The sequence below is a fragment of the Heterocephalus glaber genome, unplaced genomic scaffold (assembly GCF_053883595.1).
Source record: "Heterocephalus glaber isolate CG9 unplaced genomic scaffold, H.glaber_assembly_v1.0 deba00000281, whole genome shotgun sequence".
Lineage (NCBI taxonomy): Eukaryota > Metazoa > Chordata > Mammalia > Rodentia > Bathyergidae > Heterocephalus > Heterocephalus glaber.
This window is the reverse complement of record NW_028258139.1, coordinates 32,156,488-32,179,113: the sequence shown is the minus strand read 5'-3', so window position 1 is coordinate 32,179,113 and position 22,626 is coordinate 32,156,488. Positions and strand designations below refer to the sequence as shown.

The window sequence follows — 22,626 nt, the reverse complement described above, 5'->3', positions numbered from 1 at the left end:
AACATGCAGTCTGATCTTTCTCTCTCCGTGAGTCCTCTCTATCAAATTCACTGGTGTCTACTTTGAAGTTCCCCAAGGCTTATGCATAACTTGAAAGCCCCTAATTCCAACTTATTTTGCCCCAGGCCTTCATTTTTTTTGTTGTTCTGCTTCTTCTGATGGACTGAGTTTTGTCCTTAGGTGTGATAGGTAAAATAACTGACCCCATCCACACCCACAATACAGCACATGGAATTTTGTAGATGTGATTAAATTGCGGATCTGAGATGGAGTGTCCTGGATTGTTCAGATGGACCCAAAGTAATCCTAAGAGTCTTCATTTAAAAAAAGGACACAGAGGAGCCAGGTAGGAGAAAGAGATGGATCATCAGGGGCACAAGGCAGAGTGAAGTGGGGCCACAATTGACGAGAAGGATAAAATTAGAGCAGAAACCAACTGCTGTCAGAACTTATAGACCATCTAAAGATTCTAAAGTTTGCTTTAATTATAATGAATTTTACTAAAGGATTTTAAAAGTGGGCACAACCGTCAGATTTTCATTACTGGAAGCTCTTCTGGCTGCTACAGGAAACCACCCACAAGCAGACAGGTACAAGTGCATGCAAGAAGGTGAAGTGAGGTCATCACAGTCATTTCTGTGGGAGGAGTGATCACTGTGCCTTGGCTTAAGGAAACTGAGATGAAAAGAAGTGGGTAAATTTGAGATTTTGAAATCTTTCTCACATTAGAGTCACTACTCCTTCCAGTTTAAAATCCCGCATACACACACACGCACACACACACACACACACACACACACACACAAAAGCTTTCTGTCATCATAGTTACAGACTGAGAAAATTGTCAGTACTTTTATTCCAAAGAGACAACTGATTGGGCCGGGGATTTAGCTCATTGGTTTCGCTGCCTGTTGTGCAAACTCAAAGACCTGAGTTCGATCCCCAGTACCAAAAAAAAAAAAAAAAAGACAAAGAGACAACTGACAGTGAGGAGAGGATTATCAAATACGTACATTAAGTTTTGATTAAGAAGTTTATACTGACCACAAGTAGTTTATCTTGAGTGTGTTGGGAAGTCGAGGCCAATTCAGGGTCAGAAAGTGCCATAACTGAACCTTCCTGCCTTCCAAGGTGACACATATACCCTTGTATTTGTATTTGTATTAATATTTTGGAGGTAAGGCAGGAAGTCTTACTCCCTTAGGCTGGGGAAATTAAGAAAGGCGCAAAAAGAAAATGAATGTGCCAACATGGGCCATTCAGGCCCCTGCAGCTGCAGCAGCAGTAGTCCTGCAACAGGCCATTATAAAAGAAATATTACCATAAAAGACATACAGTGCATGTCCCCTGATTTCAAAACCATGCCAAATTCCCCATTCATTTAAGCCGTGTTTCACATCTGGTCCAAGTGTGTAATTGGAAATCTCAGAATTGCATTCTCATAAAGGAAGTTAAAGATGCCAAATGCTTTACTAAGAGGATTTGTTTGTTTGCAAGGAAAACAGAGACAGAACAATGCCTGGAACTGGGCTTCAGCACTAGTAAGTGAGAGAAAATCTTTCTTGGTAAGAAGTTGTAAACTTTCACTTGATTTGGCACAAATTAATAATGAAGAGAAACAAGTTATAGATGACATACAGACAATGTGGAGCCCTCTGGAGTCCTTTATTTAAATAGAAAAAAGTATGAGGTCAAGTGAAGATCTTAGTGACTCAAGTCACACTGTTAGAAGCCAGAAGACAAATGCCTCCTTACCTCGAAGTTCAACTTCATTGAATCTGCATGATTCCAAAGTGCCCAGGCCATTCAATTAGAACTAGGATAAAGAGCAGTTTGGTGAATGGTAGACTCTGTAACGTGTCATTCACATATTCTGACTTAATAAGGATCAAATATTTTATTGTAGATTATAGTAATTAGGATTAAATAGGTTACATAAAAGAAACAAAAAGATTACTGTGATATCAAACACATATTATAGGATCCTCTAGCACTTATCTGGAATTGTCAACAATTCTGACATTCCTCTTGGGAACATTTTGCTACCTTCTGTGATTCTTTTCATTGAAGAAGCAGGTGAAGTAGACTTAATCTTACTGAATGGCCACAGGGTATACTATGAGCACCTCGAAGAGGTGGGAGCTCTTGTAATGTGTTTCTCAACAAAAATATCTATAAGGTTCTTACTGTCTCAATTGTCTCTATTACTTACAAAAATAAAGGCATTAGAATTAATAGCTATGATAGGAATGTTTAAGATTGCAAATACTAGAAATCTGGCAAATAGTAACTTAGGCAATCACAAGCTTGTTGTTCCGACACAAGCAGTTAGGAGATCAGCAGTCCAGGCGAAGAGCAGTAGCTCTAGCTAGCTCACATTGCTACCTGTTTTCTTGTGTTTTCATGGTCACAAAATGGCAACCATGGCTCTGTGTTAGTGAGCATTCCCATCACCAAGACATAATAACTGACACCCACAATTTAAGGGAGGAGAGGTTTAATTTATGGTTTTAGGAGATTCAGCTTATGTCCGGCAGGCTCCAAGGAGGAAACCTCAGGGCAGAAGGGTGTGGTGGAGCAAAGTTATTTAGTTCACAGTGGCCAGGAAGCAAAGCAGGGAAACAGTGCCAGACAGGAATGGGCTTGGAACCACATATAGTCCTTCCATGACCCCCCAGATACAGCCAGGAATATGCCTTACTAATTCGATAGGCAATTCTTAATCCAATGAAGCTGACATATCAGGATTAATGATCGTGGTTACAATACACCCTTTGTCAATTTTACACCAAACACATCTCCATAAACCATATTTAATCTCCAAATAAAGGCAACAATAACTACATAATTCCACCTAACATAGTACAACTATCTCATGTTCAACTGGAGATACAATAATCTCTTCCCCAAAGTCTCAACAGTTCCAGAATTTTTCAGGAGTACAAGTCCATGTCTCTTCTGAGATTGTGGCAAAATTTTAGCTGTGAAACTGTTAAATCGTTACATAATCTTCAGGCACACAGGCACAGGGTAAGCAATCGCATTCTAAAAGGCATGAATAGGGGGATAGAAAAAGCTGGACCAAAGCAAGACTGAAGACCAGCAAAGCAAATTTTAAATCCAGGAGCTCCACATTTACCATCCAGGGCACATGGTGGTGAAGTGTGTGTTCCAGAAGGCTCAGGCAGCCCCATCCCTAAGTTCATGCTACCTGCAACCCGTATGGCCTCTGTCTCAGGCTGGTTCCATTCTTAGGCTGCAGCTGTCCTAGGCAGACATTCCACACTCCTGGCTTCTCTGACGTCCTGGGGTTTCCGCTGCACATTTGGCTCCATTTCCACAGCTTCACATACTTCCTCTCAGGAGATCCTTGCCTGGCACCCCAGGCCTTCCTCTGAACTCTACACAGATGCCTCCCTGACCCTGTAACTCTTATATTATGCATGTCAGTGAGACCAGAAGCATGTGGGTGATGCCAAAGTGGCAACCAGCTCAAGCAGCAACCATCGCCCCTTGGACCACGGCTGCAGCTGACTCTGGGTGGCCGAATGGCTGAACACAGTGAAATAAATCCCTAGAACCAATTCCCCAGGAGGCCATTCTCAACATGGCTTTCTTCTGCAATGAAAGGTTTACACTTTTGTACCCTTGAGCCTATAATGTGTGTGGTCTTGCTGATAACTGAGATGCAAGATTCAAGTTATCTTCCTTCTTTTCCCTGTAAAGTGCTTGCTTTTTAAAATCATGCTAATCTCCTTAGCAGCTACACTCTTTTTGTCCCAGATTTATTCATGGTTCTTTCTGGGCCAAAATTTAAGTTTTTCAAATTTTTCTGCCCTGACTTTTACCCCTGATTTGCATCATGACTCTAGCTAAAAAGCAGCCAGCAGTACCTGTGTCACAGCCTGAAGGTTCAGCTGCCTTGAAATTTCCTCCGCCAGATTAATTATCCACCTCACTTAGTCCCAGGACATGGGCAAAATGTAGTCAAAACACATGTGGCCCCTTGTCCAGCTGCCACTAGATTCCTTGTTTCCCACTGAAACCTCCAGAGCTTGGCCTTTACTCTCTGCAAACCAATCAGCATTTTGGTCTTCTGAGCTCCTTCCAGACTCTCCCACAATGCTCTGTTCACCACATTCTCAGTCTTCTTTAGCCCACATCTCTAAATCTTTCCAAGCTCCTTCAGTAAACCCCATGATAAGGTATAATCATAGTAACAGCCCAACACTTGGTACCGATTTTCTGTATTAGTCAGCTTTACCATGTCTTAGGTACCATACCCAACACCTATGGGTATTAAAGGAGAAAATTTTAGCTCATGCTTTGAGGGCATTCAATATATGGTTGGCAGGCATCGAGGCAGAAACCTCTTGAAGAAGGGTGTGGTAGAGCCAAGCTGCTTAGTTGGTGGTGGAGAAGGGACAGAGCAGGAGGTCGGTCCCAGAGAGGAATGGACTTGGGCCCATAGGGGCTTCTCAGCATCATGTCTCCACGGCCCACGAGGCACAGCCAGGACATGCTTTACTGCTCTGCACTTGTTACTCTAATGCAAGTGACACATCGGGGTTAATGGCAACAACCTGCAGACATTGTGCCTCCACTCATGGCAACATAAGGAAGAACAATCGGTGCTTCTTGGGATACTAGTTCTTGTATTAGGGATACATAATATTAACAAAATATAGACTTTATCTGAAATGTTACTGACCAGAAATATGTGTGTGTGTGTAAAACTACAAGGGAGAATGTGAAAGCAAATGCAGATGTGGACACATTTTCACCCAAACTAGAGTGTCTGTTAGCATAGAAGAAAGAAGGGCTGACCAACGAGCATGCATCTTTTTCTACTGCCACAACTACCAAGGTCCTTTCAGCCTTAGACTCAGTGGACACAATGTTGACAGAAAAGGCTTAGAGGCACAGGCAAGCTGATATTGGGAAATCTTTCTTCCGCTCTTGTGACTACTCAGAGAGTTGCCTCAAATTTAGAATATTCCTTTGGGTCCTTTTATTCACTATTACAAAATATAACTTTCACTCACCAGATAATATGATTGATATAAATAATGTACAGCAAAACTACGGGATTTTTTTTCCAATTTCCTGGAAAGATAAGATTTGTCAGCTTTATGAGAAGATTTTTGTTTCATTTTTAAGTAAATTAAAGTTGTCAAAGTCTCCCCTTTTTAATAGTCTAATTATACTTTTTAAAAATTATTTTCCTAAAGTGGTTGTAGAGGAAAAAAAAAATATATATATATGTGAAAAATCTGGGTTTCTAATTTCTTGAATCCTCCATTCTTCCTTGTTTGTGTGTGTGTGTGTGTGTGTGTGTGTGTGTGTTTAATAAAAACTGCATCACCAAAGGATTCTAAAAGTCCAGTACAGCAAGTCCCCAACTTACAAACATTGGATTTGCAAACTTTCACAGATATGAATGGTTTCAGTCCATGGTCACTTGGCTCTGTTGTTTCTGGACCTGCAGTGAGGCAAACAAAATAATATTATGACCAAATACGTAGTAGAGCAAGGCTGCTCACCTCATGGTGGCCAGGGGTGGGGGGGGGGGGGTGGCTGGGAACAAAATACATGTCCTATTTGCTCCAAGTAGGCTCCAGCTCCAGAATTTCCACCACCTCCTCGTAGCCTAAATGGGCTGTGAATCTATAGATGGATTGAGCGATTCATGAGATCAGAGCTCTCCTGATCCACCAGCCGCCCCTCTGAACACTGCTCCACTGGGAACCAAACCTTAACTACATGAACTTGTGGGTAACACTCAAGATCCAAACCACAACAAACAAATGCTTGTTGAGCATGAATATCTGTTATATGCTCTATAGCAGACACTGTTCTGGGCTCATGAATTACAGTAGTAAAACAGAACAAGCTACTTTGTTTATGAAGCATATATCTCAGAGTAAGACAGAAATAGGAAGCAATGTATATTCAGAGGGAAACAATAAAGAATGACAGGGTGGTGTGGAGGAGGGTGCACTTTAACACAAGGGGTTCAGTGAATGCATTTCAGCAACTTTGGATCTCGAAACTAAAGTTCTGTGCATCCATCTCAGCCCAGTGCTTTCTGCTTATTCTGTAAGATCCTTATTAAACTTCACTGTTTATAGGAGCTTTAACTCCTTCCCTAGATGGTCAATTAGTTTATCATTTTTATCCACAATTCTTTTGAAGAAAAATTCTAGATGTAGAGGCAAATATTTATTTATACTGAGGAAAAAATACAACTTTGACTTTTTTTAAAAAAAAAAAAGCTGATCAGTGCAAGAATATCACAAAATCCAGAAACATAATAATACTTTACCTTACTGGTTAGCATACTGATATAATCATAATCATGTATCTTATGTATCTTTATTTTGGACTGCATTTCTTTTGTTTAAATTGTCAGAATTCAGTAACTTTTTAATATTAAAAAATGAAACTACAGAAAATGAAAATGCTTATCAATCTCTGGCATGGGAGTTTAAAATTTTAATTTATATTTAGAATATGAAGAACACACAAGTTCTCACAAAAGGTATTGTAATGGTTTAGATTTCAAATGTCCCCCAAAAGTTTGTGTGTTCAGAGGTGGGGCTTTTAGGAGATAGGGTTGGGTATGCTGTACTCACCATAGCCCAAGCTGCTGTTAGGAACTGGGCTCAGGTCAGGAGAGGGGAGTCCCTCTGGTGTGACCCAGAAAGGCTTACAGGATCTCCTTTCTGGCTCCTCCCGCCATTCCCTGCTTCCTGGCAGTCATGAAGTGACCTCGCCAAGGTCTTCCATATTTCATGCTTTGGAGCCAAGTGATTACATACTGAATCCTCTAAAAAACCACAAGTCAAAATAACCCTACCCTCCTTTCATCTGTGGGTGAGTGTTGGGAATTTTGTCATGGAGAGGAGCAAGTGAGTAGGACAAGCACTATCATTTCATGCTATAGAATGTGCCCTACAAGCATCCCAAAGAAACCTAGTAATGCGTAATAAGAAAGAAAACAGAGCAGAGAACTTAGATTTTGATCATTTATCTATTAACTAAATTATCTCTTTATAATTTTACACACCTAATTTCCTGAAGAAATTTCCCACAGATGGCATCTGAATCAGGGTGTTTCAAGACTGGCTTCTACTCTTCCTCTCATTACCCGTCCACTTCCCATGCCTGTTGTCATGGAAACATTAACATGGTGCAGCATCCAGCCCTCTTCATCTGCTTCATGATGAACCAGTCCTAATTGGGATAGCTACAAGGAACCGTGGCTATGAGTCATGTTTCAAAACCCACATTATTTTATGTCATTAAACTGACCCTTATTTATCCATAACCCAGTTTCCTATTATCAGATCCCACAAATGTTGACCTCCATTCTAATTATTCATAAATCAATTTCCTTTTATCAGATTCCATAAATGCTGATCTCCATTCCAGTGCTCACTCGATGGAAGGGGAATTGCAGCAGAGCAGAAAAGCAAAACTCATCTACTGATCTTGACTTTTCCCCTAGAGACCTTTTCTGTGCTTTTTTCAAGTAGTAGAAGATTATATTATCCTCTCTTCAACAGAGGGAGCTGTGGGGAAACTCTCACTACCCAGTGTGAGACCTGCAGGTGCCTGTGTATGCAAACCTGGCTCCTTGCCCTTGAGGCAGATGCCTGCTGGAAAGATGCATCTAGAACCAGGCAACCCATTCAGATTCTGTGCCCTGGACCTTGAATGGAGACAAATTAGTATTAATGAAAACAAATTACCTTCTATCACCTATAATTTAGGATGTTGTGGGCTTTAAGAAATAGAAATTCTACAGCAATTGGCTTAAAATTACAAATTACATTGGAATATACCCTGAAAAGTCAGTGTCAGGATGAGAAATAGCACAGATGATTAGCATCAACTCGCTCTCGGGCTCTCGGTGACTGTCTTGGCTCTACCCTCTTACATACGTGGCTTTGATTCTAGGCTGATATCCTTCATAGCAATAAACCTGCAGACACTTCAGTTCTTATACTCCATACCACCTATAATCTTGAGGAAAAGGAAGATTCTTCTAGGCCTCATACTTACATTCTTGTTTTATCCAGGGGAATATGCTGGGAAAATTCTTATAGGCATGGTTCTGGGTACATTGCTAGTAGTTGAAGGAAGAAGGTTAAAATTTCATTAATCGTATTGGGCTGTGTATGTCTGAGACTTTCATAGACTGGTTTCACAAAGGGGAAATGAGTGATCTTGAATGTACATTCATTCATTCATTCATTCATTCATATTTATGGAGCTTTACTTAACTGACAGACTAAATTCACAAATGTGTGCGCATGTGCGACTTGCAGTCTTCAAAACCTCTTTAAAGCAGATGTGGCTGGCCCCATTTTACACATGAGGAGACCGAGGCCATAATTGTTATGGGTTTTGGAGGGACCAAACTAAGAAGGAAAGAACACATACTTTTACCTCAATCACTCATATCTCATAGCTGAGGTCCTTTGAACCACCATCTATATTCATTCACTGGCATTTAGTATCATCCACACAATTGTATCCATGGAGAAGAGACCTGAGACCCACAGATTGTCTTTTTTAGCTCAGGAAGAAGAGTGCGTGCACTTCACACCTTCTGTCTCCTCAATGTTCAGAAGCACAGTAGTCGAGTGGAAAGTCCTCATCAGCCAGCAAACAGCTTAGAGCTTTGAAGCCTATTTTCCATATGCCACTAGAAGGTTTAAAACTTAGATACTTTAAGTTCTCATAACTAGCTCTGTCTCTTCATGGGAGATTTACAATGTTTTCCAGTTACATTAACTTGAACAAAGTCTCTAAAGAGAATAGGAAATGGCTTTAAAAATGGGGAATTAGGGGATTTTAGGCCAAGTTTTAGCTCTAGTTCTATTTATATGATTTTACACAAGTCACATGACTTACTTGGGTTTTTCTTTTGCCATATTAAAATAAGAAGAAAATACGTTGTAATATGAAGTCCCTGAGTGCCCAATTCAGAGCCATGTGTTGACTTTCCTTGATGGATATTAGAAAATGCAGTTGAGGGGAAGGGAACTAGAAAATAAAAGATACTGGCAAAGAGCCAATAAGAAAACCCCACATTTAGATCTCCTTGTCAGCCCACACCTGGAGCTCGGTCAGGTAGACCCTGCTGATGCAGATAATCCAAACTCAGAGCTGGCTCTAAAAATTTTCTTCTAGACAACTGCTGTGATTGAAGGTAAAAGAAGAGAGTAAAATTGTTTGTTTGTGTTTGTTTTCCAGTACCAGGGATCGAAGTCAGGACCTTGCGCCCTTGTGCTTGTGAGGCAGGTGTGGTGCCACTGAGGTAAATCCCTGGCCCAAGAGTAAAATTGTATTCGTAAGAGACAAGCAATGACAAATATGGATGGAGAGGTTAAAACATGGCATCAAAATAAAATGGACTCTAAGAAGACGTTGCAGGCTAGCTAGATGGGGACAATTAAAGGTAAGTGGAAGAGTCCAAACAAGAAATAGGAAAAGGAGTGGAAGCAGAAACTGTTTTATGTTCAGTGACATTTTGAATGGAAGTTGAGATTCACTTACTAACTTGGGGTATAGTATGTTTTTAAATAATAAAAAATGGGAGAATTAGTGAAGTCGGTATTTTATTGGAACAACTGAGTTGTCTGAATCACTTTCCAATAGTAGTGCTTTCAACAGGAGCAGAGGAAGTTTCTACTGAGTTCAGAAAGGAATCATAGCTATGTTAGCTTATCATAGACATGGATTCACGCAAGTAGAATAAAAATTTATAACCCTCTGTACAATGTTTAGACATCATACTATATAAAAATGTTTACTGGGTTGTTTGTATACCACCGATGCTACAGATAATACTTTTTTGCTTACTTTAGGAATACAGAAAAAAGTGCTCTCTTATTGTTTCAAATTTTAATAGTGGCTTTCACTACACGTACATAAAGCCACTCAAGAATGTTCAGTCAATCAACCACTAAGTATTTTGCAATTTTTCTAAAATATAGGTGCTTTGAATCATGTACATTTCCCCAAAATTAATTTTTTCCAAATCATACATTAAAAGAGAAGAACCATATTTTGCTGGGCTCATACTGTTAGACTGCAGTTTACTTACAATTTCAAATTTAAATATTTGTTTGTCTCTTATTCTTTCCTGATTGTTGGGAATGTTATCAGTCAGACCCTCTTGGATCGCTGAGGTTCTCCATGTCGAACAGCTTGAGATCGTGTGTGTGAGTTCATGTGCATGTGTGCTGGCATGGACATTTGCTGTGGAGAATGAAGACTTAAGTCTGGCCATGTGAAGCTCCTGGCAGTGAGCAGGCAGCAGAGATAGAGAGCATGACTGACAAAGCAGTGTATCTGACACTCTGGGAGGGGATTATCCCCTCAGAGTAGAGTTACAGCAGAAAGAGTGCCACATGGACAATGCTGCGGCTCACACATAATTTAAGATACTCTTTTCAGACTTGGAGATATGGAATAGTGGCTCCCCAATAGACTATGAGATTCACAAGAACATATCATGTACTTTTTGCCTTCATTTTATTCTTTGTAATCTAGCTCAACACCTGGTACTAGAAAGTGTGATTTCTGTGGAATAAATATACTGTATAAAGTAGTTATCACATGAATATCTACCAAAGTAAAAAGGTGTTGCCTCTTACACATGCCCTGGCCACAGAACTGAGTTGGGAACCGGCGGATCCTACAGAAGAGGTTCTTTGGCCCCTGAGGTTAAGGTGCTGCTGGGTAGACCCTAAGGCATGGAAATGGAGGTGACACTTACTGGGAATTGCCTCGACTTCAGTTCATGAAAGCAGTAGGGGTGCAAAGTGACTGGGAGGGTAGATTTCATCTTTGTCTTTTAAGAATATCTGTGTCTAGCAGCATAGAGCATCTATGTCAAGCATTTAATGAATTAGCCTGTTATTCTACTTTTTGTAATATCCATTTATTTATATATGGTCATATTTACCTATGCTTTACAACTGTTACCCTAAGAAATAATTAAATGCTGTGGCCTTGAACTTTCAGCGCTTGAACAGTAGATAAATTTTTAGGTGATCTGCAGGAGAATCAGTTCCAAGTAGTATGACCAGTTGGAGACAAATGGAAGATAAGATGAAGGTGTAGGGGCACATATATTTGTGAGGGGGAGTAGCAGACACTCCCAGGGGAGCTTGGTTAGAAGCATAAGAGTTTAGATTATTGAAATTTAGATATAAAATTAAATGTCACCTTATTTCTTACCACAGGTTGATGACGTCTGTGGTTACATTTACATGACATCCTATAAATGTCCTCCTAAGGTGCTATGGTTGCTACTGTTGCTACTTTTGCAATTGTTACTCTGACAGAGACGCGGCCCAGTCACATCATATATGAAAAAGCGCTTGTCAGTGCCCGAGGTTTGTAGATGTGCTATATAATGCCAAAAACTGGCAACACCTATGGTGAAAAAGCATTAATTCAAGACTGTTCATAAGACACATATTCAGAAAAGATCATGTTAACAAAGAAATAAACAGTATGGTAATACAATTAACAAACAGCATGGTAAACAATGTGGTAAGGCTCACTTAGTATAGATGCTGGGAGCTCATTCTGCTTTACAGGTGTTTGAGTCACCCCTAATTCTAGAAAGGAGTGGTCACAGGGTCCAGGAGAGAAGCCATTTCGCCTCTAGTTGTGAATAAGAAAAAGAATAAAAGACTTCTCTTGGGAGAGCTGCTGCACACCCAACAAAAGAACTGATGGTAGATTTTAAGAAAAATGACAGGTGAGTGCAGGACATGGATTTTTATTCTTTTTTGTGTGCCTCCTCAGAAGTCATTTCACTTGGGGTTTTTCTCAGTACTGGGGATCAAATTCATGGCCTTGTGCTTGGGAGGCAGGCACAGTGCCACGGAGCTAAATCCCCGGCCAGTTTTGTGCTGTTTAACAGAGACACAAGCCATTGTGAGGTGGTCACTGTTGCTGCAAAGGGATTCAGATAGAATTCAGATGGAGACGTCTGCTCCAGGGCCGTGGTGGAGGACAGAGGTCCTTCCTCGCACAGGGCGGGTGTCTTCCAAGGACCCCAGCTAGCAGCTGGCTCTGGGGTGGCCTCTGTGATGCTGATGTTCCCAGCAGAAATGTTCACCAAGGCCCAGTGGTGCCTGTGTGTGCAGCAGAATGGCAACAGAGGAGACAAGATTTGGACCAGAAAGGCCAGACTGGTGCAATCTTTTTGGCATGAATTATGCAGAGAGAACATCAATATTTCATTTTTCCTTGTACATTGGGACAGCTGTCCTTGATTAGAAATATTTTATATCTTTCCTTTGGATCACAGAGTACTGGAAGGATAGGAAAAGACTGTAAAGATACAAAAGATTAATATGTGCTTTCTTTTCTATAGAAGATGTAATAAGAGACCAGTTAAGTGCTCTCCCTGAGGCCTTGTTAATGCTTATTGTCATTATCATCCTAGTCTAAAGTGGAAAAATAAATTGTGGTTTTCTTTTTGCAGTACTGAGGAGGGAGCCCTGGGCCCTGCACATGCTAAGCAAGGCTCTCTATCCCACCTCAAACTGACTTTTGCGAGGAAGGTTTAAGACCTGCAAACCCCAAAATTGTAAGCCTTCATTTACAGGTTTCTGAGTGGAAAAAAAATTTCCATATGTTAGGTAACAGGTACCCATTATAAATGCTTACTGAAAACCAAAGAAAATAACTTGCATGAAACTTAAAATGGAAAAAGCAAGTCTCAATATCAACTTTGAATTTTGAAATAAGATGTAGGGAAAATTTAAAAGTTAATCAAACTAAAAATTAATTTAAACAATCTAGGAAAGAAGGGTGAGTTGCTTCAATCTGATCTAAGTAAGGATCAAAACAGAAAGGATTGTCTAAGTGGTTAGTATGTGTACAGCACCAAACCTGCAAGTAGGGAGACTCATACAAGCAAGTCATGAGCTTGATGTTGATGATGGAATCATCAACAGAGAGAGTGTGGTTTAACTAGAGTACAGAGAGAAAACAAAATCATTTATTTATTCATACCACCACAAAGTGTATTTTAGCACCGACTAGGAACTGAAAACCGCGCTAGGTGCTACTGAAAGAAATAGGGTGTCAAAATGAAAGAAAGGAACATCGAGAATAAGTATTGGGGAAAATCAACTTTCATAGACTCTTCCACCCTCTACCCAGGAACCCAACAGCGAAAACTCGATGACCACAAGACACATCCTGCAAAAGTTGTCTGCCCTTTACTTTTAAGCTGGTCATTTGATGGAAATATTTCATTTGTAGTTTTTAAGTTTCAGTAATTCTAAGACTCTCAGAAAAAATGATAAATATGATAAATCAAAACTAAAATCTGGAGTACAGACAAAGGACAGGTGCTGTCAGCTCTATCCCGGATGTACTGAGAGACCAGTACCAGAGATGTTTGACCTAGTTCTGTTAACTTAGCAAACATAACTACATAGAAGAAAACAAACTGTTACGTATTTCTCAAAGCTACTTAGTATATCTGTATTACCTTATGGCTATGGATTCTTGATGTTCTTCTACTGCAATGTTGCTTTTATTGTTGACAGATGCTTGGCCATGTGCCTTAGGTTACCCAGGTTCACTGGCCCAACAAACAAAGCAAAACTGGAACCATATAGAGCACATACCTTTGAAGAAATAATGACATGAAGAGAAAGGGGATGGCCAGTGCCAAAAGGAGGCAAACTGAAGTGCCGTCTTGTGAGGGCAGAAACGCAAATGCCAAGAACCCTGAGAGCTAAACTCACTACTCTAAAGAAAGCTTCACCATGTGAGCTGATTCCAGAGGCTACCAGGACAAATTACACTTATGTATGATTCATACAGCTTTGTTTTAAAGGGCTGGGGAAAGCTTTGACTGTGCAACTGATGAGATACACATTCTCTGCACATCCAAAACCCATTGCAGTGATACCTGTCAAAGCTTTCCTCCATAAAGTCATCTTTTTAATGCATTTTCCTATTTGTGCTAGATTGATTTTGGCAGATACTTTTTAGTAAATCCCTATGCTCCGTAACTCATGCTTAATAACTTACCTCAGAATATAGCTTTTCCTGTTGCTCAAATGAACATGAGCTCTGTGTTTAGGAACTGAAGAGAGAAATGTCCAAACGTGCAGCTGAACTTTACCACAGCTTGCCACCTCCTTTCGGTTCCTGCATACCAACACAACTGATTATTCTTTAATTGCCCTGAAGTTAATGACCCCTCATAGCTGAAAAATACAAGCAGTCTGTCAGTGAAATATGGGTGTAGTGAAAAAGAACGTGTGATGGGAGCCAGGAAGGCCTACATGGAGCAACAGCTCTGCTGTTCATGAGCTGTGAGACACTGACAGCCCACTGCTTCTTTGAGCCCCACTTTAGGATTCTTGTCTACCACAAGGGAATCTAATGCCTGCCTAGTCTATCTGGTAAGGAGGGTGTGATGACATAATATGAACTGTGTGTGAAAGCTTTGCACATCACAAAGGGCCTCACAATTGCAAAGTGTTATTTGTGTGAAAATAACTCTTAAGTCTGAAACTTGAAATTGAGTACGTCTGAAAATCTACTGTCCATATTTTGATAAAAATTCTAGAGAGATTTGAAAAAGTCCTGATTTACACCCTTCAACGTGTTGTCCATTCCGTCTGACTTGGGAGAGCCTGCGCATCTCATTGTGAAATGCCCGAGGAGTCGGACACTCAGAAAGCACCAGCGGATAAGAACAAGGGCTGCGTGACTCGCCGTTTCCTCGGGCCAAACCTCTGGGGAACCCGACTGGAAAGGAAAGCCATCACTGCGACCTTTCCCTCCCTGACTAGAGTCCTCTGTTTGGCCAGAACTCAGAACAGTGTTCAATACAGCCTTTAAACTAACAAGTATTGTGTAAGCAGAAATATAGGGAGGACTCCCACATGATGTTAAGTGAACCCAGAGGAAGCCACTCCAAATCACACATGGACCAGTTGGCACACATTCAGGAAAATGCTAAGGGAAGTAGAGCAAAGGAAAATGTCTTATGGCCATGGGAGACTGAAGAACCAGATTGTAAAACACAGGTTAAGAGGAGTGAGATCCACTGAGGTTGGGCTGGAGGGAAGCAGGAAGCAGGCAGCAAGCAGGCAAGTAGGAGAGAGCACACCAGACCTCATTTCCCAGGGGACCTCCTGCAGAGTCCTCATACATTATCTCACAATTCATCACCAGCCAGCGCAAGTCCACTGAGGTTTGCTCAGTTCACCTTATCTTTATTTATGGCAGATAGTATGAACTATTTAATCATTTGGACAATTCTTAAGTACTTATTATACAGAAGACTAGAGCTAAGCCACACTAAGATATATAATCCATATCCCCCAGTGTCTCTATTATATTATACAAAACCTTTCATGTTGTAAAATTTAGCTTATTCAATGACAATTTATTGGGTTTCTAGTATTTGTCTGGCCTAATGGAAAGCACTGGCAATACAGAGACAGAAAAATCATAAGTTCTTTTCCTTTGCATTCATAGAATGTATCTATCAATGCTTTATCTTCTCTCTGAGTCAGATCCAGATTATTCATGGACATGGTAAGTTATACATTTGTGAAATTTTTCTCTTCTCAGTGCCTTACAAAGGGAATGTGTTGTAGATATTTTATACTTGTTGGGTTCAATAAACATTTATCGAGCAACTCTGTGTGTGAGGTATGAACACATACAAGAGACCTGAGGATGAAGACAGTGCCAACCCTTAGAGCCCTATAAATTTGTGGTAGGGAATGCTGTAGGGGAATATGTTTTAGAAGTACTCAGTTATGGCTCATGGTAATTTTATTATTTGTCCAATGACAATAATATTTAGTAGTATCTATCCAATACATATTGCATGGTTTAAATAAAATAAATTATGTGAAGGATTGACAGAAAACCTAGAAGAAAATTATTATTAAATATTATTCTTTTATTTAAATATATGTGTCATTGTCTTACATTTCCTCTAGGATGTTTTCCGTGAGTGGAAGACTGAGCTCTCATACTCTCCTTACTCATGCTCATTCATTTCTAGCTGGCCACTATGTAATGTCTGTGTACATATTCTGGAGCCATGCCCTATGCCTTGGACTTCACAATGCCCCCATCTATGTGCATGTTCAGCTCCTAGACCCCAGTGCGGTAGCATGAGACTGTTGAGAAGTAATTCCATCCTGAGGTTGACGACATCATGATGGAATTAAGGCTTCCTGAGAAGATGAACAAAGACTTTGCTTCCTCTCCTTCTGCCAGGTGAGAACACAGCAAGAAGGAGCAACCTCAGGCCAGGAGCTCAGCCCTCACTGGGAACATGGCCCGACACGCCTTACTGTGGGATTTTCAGCCTCTGGCGGTGTAAGAAGGAATCCATGTTTTTGAACAACTCAGTCTTTGGTAGTTTGTGTGGCAGCTGAAACTGACCAGACACCCTACTCTCCAGTTTCAGAACTGGTAATTTGAATTTGGCTGTAGTCAGTTTTCCCCAGTGTAATGGTTTTTCTTGGTCACTGCCATCCATAGACAGCCCGGACTTGCCTGTCTTCAGTAGGAGTCAACATGAGAACCCTAAACCCACCACACTCTTCTCGGATAACCCAACCATAGAAACCAGCTGCTGCATGTGAAGGTTTTAGGGTGCTGCTTAGCACTAAGTGTTAACTAGGGTTGGTCACTGTCTTAATCTATCCTGAATATGAAATTTTATGTTTATTTCACATTTCAATGTTTAAAAGTTCAGAAGTATAACTTTTGAAGAAATATATCTCTCATTTTTCATCTCATTGGATATTCAACAGTGCACCCCATTTTCCTCAGAGCATGACCCTTTGCCCTCTAGACTGAGATCTGTGGCCTGGATGTTTGGGGCAGTGCGTGCAGTGTGGAGCACTGATCCCTCACAGTCCTGCATGAACTGGGAGGAGAATGGCAGCACCGTGGGAGAAGCTGGTTCATTCCCTGGGGGATGAAAGAGCAGGTCCTCCTCAGGCTCATTGCCATGCAGCGAAATCAGCTCGGGCACAGGAACTGGGAACCAACTCCTTTCAGAGCTTTAAGGAAGGTTGTGGCATCCAAGCATATGGACAAAGTTCTTGCCATGGGCACAGAAGAAGCAGAACACCAGCCCTCAGCTGACCACACAAACATCAAAAGCAACATTTTCATTTTTTAAAAAATGAAATTTTCTATCTTATCCAATGGATAGAAAAACAATAAACCATTTCCCCAAAAATGTTCTGTACCGTATAAGGTCCAGAGCTACAATATTCCATAAAAACAGAGTGAGTTTGGGTCCCCAAGGCATGTAGGAAACAATTTTCTGTCAAGCATGAGAAAGATTTATACTGACGAAGAAAATAAATGTGATTTAAAGGAAAAACCTGGGAATAATGAAGCATAACGTTGCCTGTTGTACTTAGTTACCAGAAGCTATAGGAAAATACTCTATTAGGACCTGCTGATGTCACATCTTAAAGCATGGCCTGGCTTGGTTATGTATCTGTTCCTTTCTGTAGCAGTGGGATAGAGGAGTGGAAATAAAACCAACAGCAACAAATGTTCTTTCCACAAACACCAAAGGCAGAGGTTCAATAAACTGAAAACATACTGAGCAGAGGGTCATGCTGAATCAGAATGAAGAAAGCCCTAGAGAATCAGAAAGAACTCCATACAGATGAGCAGCGGAAAAAATTAAATGGGAAGCTATGAAAAAAATCCACACTACCAACAATATGTAGTTACATTGACTACATATTATTACATATTACATTACATATGATGACATATTACTTCATAAATGATAACCCTGTAGTTAGACTTGGTTAGCACCAAACTTCTTTTTTTTTTTTGGTACCAGGGATTGAACTCGGGTCCTTGGGCTTGCGCAACAGGGGGCGAAACCACTGAGCTAAATCGCCGGCCCAGCACCAAACTTCTGTCCCTACCAGGATTTGATTTCTTTCAGTGTCTCAGTTGTGTTTCCAATTTTGTTTCAATTCTGAAGTTTAATTTTAGGCAAACTACCTTTGCCTCATAAAATAACCAACAAATGTAAAGATGACACCATGCCCTTTGAATGTGTTCAACCAGAGCTCTGTGGAGAATACTAACATGCCAAAGTGAGGCATGAGTGTGAATCTCAGCTCTGCCATTTCTTGGCTATGGGTACATCTTTGGTAAAATCAGCTTTTGTTTCATTGTCAGTTGGGCAGGATTATTATAGAAGTTCTATAAACAGTCTATGTGAGGGTCTCTCTGTCCAGCACAGGGCACATGTTAGTAACTCAGTTGGTTCACTTGGGTTCTATGGAGACCATTCCAACCAGGAGTGATTTTTTTTAAAGTGAAACATATGATTACTTGGCATTTTCCAAACATGTTGGATGGACTCTCACTTTCTAAACAGATGCAGCATCTTTATTATCCACCCAGATGTTTAGAGTTGTACAGACTCAACTAGAGTCATGCTTTTAACTGTGAATGGACAGCCAGTGGTACACTATCCAAACAGACTTATATGCAAGACAGAGACAGCACATAGAGCCACAAACACTTCAGAGGCTCTGACCCTTCCTTCTTATGTACGTGTTATCAAGTGTGCCAGGAAATGAAACATATGAATAAGATGAAGAGCACGGAGTGGGCTTTAAAAGTTCCTTGTGTAATAGTTGGTCTGATGAGTGAGCAATGAAAAGAGTAGTCTGAAGAAAGACAGAGTGAAGCTCACAAGTGCTAATTGTGCATTCTGGACTAGTGATTTGAAAGGAAAGAAGGTATCAGAAAACTTAACATTTTAAAAATGACAAATGACACAAGCTTGCATCCAATTGGTTTGATTAAAAATAATTTAATTACTCAAATAAATGAAAAGAAAAAACAATAAACCTATAGTTAGACTTGGTTAGGACTAAACTTCTACTCCTACCACCAGGATTTGATTTTTTTCAGTGTCTCAGTTGTGTCTTCAATTTGCTTTAATTTTGAAGTTTAATTTTATGCAAACTGTCTTTTTTTGTTGTTGACAAGCTGGATACCAGAAAAGCCCTGATTGCCATTAGCAGCTCAGTTGCATGAACAGGTTAAAAAAAAAAGAGAGAGGGAGAGAGAGATGCAGTTTCTGAGTGGATTGAGCTGGGAGTTTCATTTAGTGTTCTGGGCCAACATGCACCTATGGCATGTGTGTTACTTGTTTTTCTTTTATGACCAAAGATGTTATTGTATGAGTTGTTTTTTCTAAACTAAAACCTCAGTATTCAGATTTAATTGCAGTGTTGGCACTTTGCGATAAACATAGTAAGTGGATTTTGGGCTGCAATTTGGACACTTGGTCTCTAAAAGGTTCTCCATCACTGGTCTAGGCTGTGGTCATGTGTCCTGTCCTCTAATCAGTCCATTCTCATTTGGGTGGCAATGCATTGTTAATAGGAGGTATATTATGTCTGCTTGAAACAAATGGCCCAAAATAAGGGAACAGATACCCTAAAAAAAATGGTGTTTCTATTAGAAAAGGGGGAATGCACATCAATTACACAGGTTTAAAATAGATTGACGTCTTGGGTGGAAATGTATCAAGTGACATCAAAGATCCAGAAACCTAACCGGGGATTTAGCTCAGTGGCACTGCACCTGCCTCACAAGCACAAGGTCCTGAGTTCAATCCCCGGTACCAAAAGAAATTTTAAAAAGATCCAGAAATCTAGGGCTGACTTGATTTAGGAAAAAATGATGATGAAGAGCTTTTCCCTTCAGTTATTTGTCACCAACCTACAAGAGGGACTTTGGTTCCCATTGAGAACTCTTCCTCTTCATTAGATTAGTGGAGAAACTACAAATGCATAACCCATTTTATATTTCTGCCCGAATTGGTAATACCTGATTTCAACTAAACATGTCTATTTCTGTAAATTATTTAGAAAAAGTCTAAACAATAGTAAACACTCAATAAATTTTTATACTGGTGTTAAATGCATATGATTTATTATCTAATTAAAACATTCTTCCAGCACCCCCAATAACTGTAGTAACAGGTAAATGTTATGAGTTCTGCTGTCTGATCACCCCTCTCTAATCACAGTGTCCTAACAGGAGCAGGTAAGTGCTTTCCTAACATCTAGAAGTTTTGACTGAGGTCCCAAAGACAGAAATAACAGATGCCGAAGTCTCCTCCCTTCTGAAAGGAAATGCGTAACCATACATGCAGCAGCTGCTCAGAAGCAGCCCTGTTTCGGAAAGGTGTTGCGATCATCCACCTCTGCACTGCATAGCATGCAAGGTGGCAGCTCACTGTGAGAACCTATCAGTGAGTATTCCTGAGGAAGATTTTTGTATTGATAAGGAATGCACTGCATTGGTCTTCCCTTCATTTTGGAGAAAGAATAAACAGGAAATACTCTAACATAAAGGAAAGTGGAGGAGAATTGAAGAGACCCATGTACAGAGGGGAGACTACACTGAAAAGAGGAAAACTGGCGTCTTCCATTTTGTCTGGATATTTGGTGACAGATTTGTGGCTCTGTCCAGGTAATTATAAGAAAGTAATAAGAAGACATTTTTTAGGAGCAACCTATTCATCCAGCATAAAATTGTGCTATTTTTCTTCTCTCATAGTAATTGCATTTGACTTGCCTTGAAAGGAAAGACCACTGTGAAAGACAAAAGTGTTGTCTCTACATAACCCTTGCAGAAAGCATCTATGCAATCTGTTTCATGAGAAGAGACTTAGCCAAAACTGAAAAGAAAGAAATCGCTCAAATACAGCATCACTCATTTTGGGGAATGATGCAGGTGGAGGTAGTAAGAAGAAAGGCACCAATATCTAGCAAAAGTACCTCATGAGAGATGATGACATTCGGATGTCTCCTTGACAGAAGTCGTTCACTGGCTAGGACAGAAATACAAACAGCATGGCATTAGTCAGCTTTCCCTCCCTGGGACACAATGGCATACACCTGAAATTTACAAGAGGGGAGGTTTAATTTGGTGCACAATTTTAGGGGATTCAGCCCACATGGTCAGCAAGGCAGGAATGTCATGGAGGAAGGGTGTGGTAGAACAAATGTGCTTAGTTCATGGCAGCAGGGGAGCAGAGCTAGAGAGGAGGAGTTCAGAAACCATATCCGGTGCCCCAGGGTGTGACTCCAGGACCCCCCAAGGTGCACACAGTCTACAGGGTGTCTTAGTCCAGCCAGCCTGACACATGACTGACAGTGACAGCATTCCACATGCTATTTTGCTTCTCTTTTTTTCAGAAATTTTGTGAGCTGGTTTTAAAACTCCAAGTGTTAATTAAAAAATAAATTTTATAAGGTATATGCTTACAACAAAATTAATTATGTTAAAAACTGTAGTAGTAAATTCTCTAAACTTATAGCTTTTGAATAATTTTAATACATTTTGCTGTCAACTATGCTCTTGAGCTTATTTATAACTATTACACCAATATGTTAGAAAAACTATGGCACTGTGTTATCATGCGACTTATTACCAACTGCAGGTTCTATAATGTTATGTGTGTAGCTTGGTATCCATCATGGCAAAACTATTTGCCTCAAGGAAACCAGCCAATGCTGCAAAGCAAGCCTGGTTTTCCTAGAAAGCTGATTTTATAAAAACTTTACCAACACTCCATTGGAGATTCCTGGCAGACTTCCCCTCAAGAATTCCTTAACAAATCCATACCACTTTCAGCATTGCCTGCTCTCTATGTTCTTTAAAATCCTTTGTTTACACTCCATTCCAGAGGTGCTATTCATCAATGTCTGAGGAAACATCTCCAGATAAGAAAAATTGTGCTATTCTAAAAAATATGTTTGAATAGCTTTTAAAGGAAAAAAAAATCAAAAAATTTAGCTTTTAATAAACAGAATGGTCTACAGCCTATGGAATTTCTTTATGAAACAAAAATAATATTTAATACTAAAGAATGTTATTCATAATTTGCCTGGTGAAAATGGAATATATATATATAGTCATTTTTGAAATTATTGTCAAACTACTGAAAGCCAAATGTAATTAACCAGCCTTGAAGAAGGAAGAAAAAATGGGCATTATATATGTAATGTACAAAAATATATACACACTTCAGCATTTTGCCACACTAATAAATGTCTGGAAGCCCATGACTACCACTTGGAACTCCTCTTGTAATTGTAGAGGCCAAAGGTAACTTGTATTAATCTCATGATAGCTCAGAAAATTTAGTGTTAAAATATATATATTATAAAATTCAATGGCAAAAAATAACTTTTTCCCCTGTGATATTTGCCTACTGCTTCCTATTATCTCAGTAGAATAAAATCTTTAGATGCTTACTATGTCCAATATCCTACATTCTCCCTTTAAAATTATTTTATCTCCTCTTTTTCCATTGTCTATAAACAGGATTTTCTATAATCATTAGTGGGCATATATTGACATGAAAATTCTACATAGGTGTTTTTAAGAATTCTCATGCAGCACTTAAATCACACATTCCAGAAAGCATGTCTTCTGGCTTTATTTTATAAGTCTCCCTGATATAGATTATTGAGATAGTCTGAATTTTTATGAATTCAAAGACTTTTTCTTTTCCCAGTAGAGAGCAGA

The 22,626-nt window shown here is 39.9% G+C and overlaps 1 long non-coding RNA gene across 1 annotated transcript in view; it reads right to left on the bottom strand.

Moving 5' to 3' along the window:
• Positions 1-1,948: 1,948 nt before the first annotated feature.
• LOC147830268 (uncharacterized) overlaps positions 1,949-22,626 on the bottom strand; it is a 208,489-nt gene continuing 187,811 nt past the window's right edge. The window contains exons 2-3 of the long non-coding RNA XR_015441641.1: positions 7,070-7,249; positions 1,949-5,482 (exon numbers count right to left, since the gene is read on the bottom strand). This is a non-coding gene — a long non-coding RNA (uncharacterized LOC147830268). The remainder of the gene's footprint in view (positions 5,483-7,069; positions 7,250-22,626) is intronic.